The sequence below is a fragment of the Rhipicephalus sanguineus genome, chromosome 5 (assembly GCF_013339695.2).
Source record: "Rhipicephalus sanguineus isolate Rsan-2018 chromosome 5, BIME_Rsan_1.4, whole genome shotgun sequence".
Taxonomy (NCBI): Eukaryota; Metazoa; Arthropoda; class Arachnida; order Ixodida; family Ixodidae; genus Rhipicephalus; species Rhipicephalus sanguineus.
The window spans coordinates 82,690,112-82,693,176 of record NC_051180.1 but is presented as its reverse complement, the minus strand read 5'-3'; positions in this window follow the sequence as shown (position 1 = coordinate 82,693,176).

Here is a 3,065-nt window from a genome sequence, read left to right as displayed (position 1 = left end):
CGCGTCTAGCACGCTTCACTACAGCGCCCCATTGCTGTGAAACTGTAACGGCTGGTGCTGACGTGCACTGAAGCGGGGAAAATGACGTCAGTGAACGAACGGAAAACAAAAGTGCGACCCATGCTCCCAATTCAACGCTTCGATTGTTGTCTATCTTGTCCTTCTTCTAGCTTGACATTCATCTAGCTTGTCCTTCGTCCTAACACTTCACACGTTTAAATACAGCATGTTTCCATGTGGTAGAATTCTGGAATAGCTTACCTGGTACCGACCGTTCATTGCCATTATATGCCGTAGCAGACTGCTTTTGCATTATGTAATTTGCTTTTCCTGTACGTTTATCCGCTCTTATTTGCTTGTGTTCGCGTACCACTGTTAGCTGCTTCAAATTAATTGTTTGTGCCTGTTAACTTACTGTTCTCACTTCTGCTACAGCCATATTATAACGCTGCAGTATATGCGTAAATAATACATTCAATCAATGAAAATCGCATCTTCGCGCTTCTCTCCTGCTGCGTATACGGAATGCGAAGTAGGAGCGTGCACTTTAACGTGAGGCTTCATTAAATACAGCTTCAAGTTTCCAACGAAAGCGCGTTCCTCTGTGCTAGTGAAAAAATTTCGCAGAATTGCTGCTCTAGTTCACCTCTACCAGCCTTTCCACTTACGTTGTCGGTGCCCGCCGTCAGCAGCTGGTTGCGCATAGCGCAATAAAAATATATATATATATAACTTCGAGTACACGGCCATCCGGCTTTGTGTACGTCACCGGATTGTTGTTTTTGTTTGAAAAAAAAAAGCACTGCGACAGGAAAACAGCTGCACGGATGTCCCGAAGCTGCTTCGAGACTGTTAGAGCTAATTTCTCAAAACGTTCTCCCTTTAACATACTGAACTCAATGAGAAAAAATCTCGGAACACATTTTCTTAAAGGGACACTAAAGAGAAACAATGAATTGGTTTAGATTGATAAAGTGTGCTCGGAGAACTATTGTGTAGTTTATTTCACAAACATAGGTTTATTATTAGAGGGAAAAACCAAGTTCAAGGTCTCATTTTTAAATTTCGCGCCAAACTTTGTAATTCGTGACGTAAAAGATTTCAAAGAGCATTTAACGTATTTTCACGCCACTGGCTCGACGAAATTACCACAAACTCGTTATGTCAAGTCTCTGGCCCCCTCAGACGACAATGTACTTCGATTTAACCGATTAGGAACTTCGTAGGCCCAAGCAGGCGCCGTCAAAAATATGTGGCGTCACGGCAAATGGTGCGGGAATTCCAAGGTGCCATCGCCACCTGTATTTTCTTTTTGCGCGTTTTCTCGCTTATTAAGCGTCTTCTCGCAACAAGCGTGGTGTTTTCGGTATCGTGAAAGACTACTTTACTAATGCGAGAAAAATCGTTTTGCTCTTTAGTGTCCCTTTAACCCCTTCCCCCATTTCGTTCTTTCATGGGTTTTGCTTTTGTTGTTCCCGAACACAACCAGCTAGAATTAATTTCATTCATTTGCTCTCGTTGCTGTTCAACGTTACGGATAGGAGGATATGATAGAAGGGAGAGTCATAGCAGACGCTCACATTGTCATGGTTGATCAGTGACGGTTATGTGATGGGAGACAATCAGGAGTGGCAGGTGTTTCTAGTCTAGGCTGGCTCGTGGAACGAATGAAATGTCGTACCGTTTATACAAGCACGTCGGTACACGGACATTTAACGGGTGATCAATCGATTTTTGGCGAGTTATAGGCTGGTAGAAACTACTAGAAAAGGTTTGTTTTATACCGGTGTTAATATAGTAGTTATGAAAGTGGCGTATATAGACGAGAAATAAGGCTTCCAGGCCGATTCCAGGCCGCAATCCACGCTTTATGAAAAGAAAAATGAAATAGTAAAGGAAACGCGCAACGCTTCCACGACTTCTCGTTTTGAGCATGCAAGCTGTCGACCTCTATGTCACTGTGCCATAGCGTAACCGGGGCATGCCCTGCTCTACATAAAAGATATTGGTCGTGTCGCGATGGTTTTGGTGTCGTAACAAGTTTACTAATGCTGTACTGCAGATAATTTCTGCGACAACTTCAAGCAAGCTGGAGAATTGATTGAGCGTATATAAGTTCACTGAACGGCCTCTAGCTCCAAATAAACAATAACCACAACTAAGATTTAGTGAAGAGAAATACCCAGTGCTGCAGCCACATCGTCATCGCGTTGCTATGCTTGCACTATGCTTGCACTTGCCTAACCTGTTTTTGTTGAGACGCTGTCTTCTGCTTTCGTGTCAAGTTTATTATTCTCTTTGCTCTCTGTTTCGGTATCTGGGTAGGCGTGCTGTGCGTCGATCCATTTACAGGAGGCATTGAAATAAACGGGAACAACGTGGCATGGTGGGAGTAGAAAGATGCTAGAGTTGTTCTTGATTGTATCGTTGATGACTTTATTGGCTTTTTATTATCATCCAGGCTACAACAGCTTGAAAAGGGGTGCGAAACAGCAGATAATGTAGATGCCACACTGTCCGCGTTTCTTTCGATCGCCATATACCTCTCGCACGAAAACATAGATATCTGAAGCACAAGCATACAAAGCTGCTACGGTGTACACTGACATGCATAGTGTACAAGAGATATGCGAGGGTATGATGGAAGATTACTGACGAATGGCAATAAAGCCATTATGTGAGTCATAAGGAAATGTATAACGCACGTGGCACTCGGGTTTTATCGCGAGATGACAAATGTCAGCAACCTTCACACCCATGACGTTTTTACAAGCTGAAGAAAAGGCATTAAACGTGCTTCACAAAGCTATTGTCTCCAAGTGCGTGGCATCGCTGAGACAGGAACAACGCACTGCTTCCTTTTTGAGCACCGCGGAGGCAAGTTTCGCATTCTTGCAGAATACACGCCTTCAAAAGATCTATAAGCCGACAGCACCAAAAACCTAAAACTACAGCCGCATTGATTAAATTAGTTTTCTTGTCTTTCGACAGAAGAACTTTCGTATATTAGAGCTTCTCGTCCACTCTTCATGGCATTCATCGTGAACACCGCCAACACTCGAACG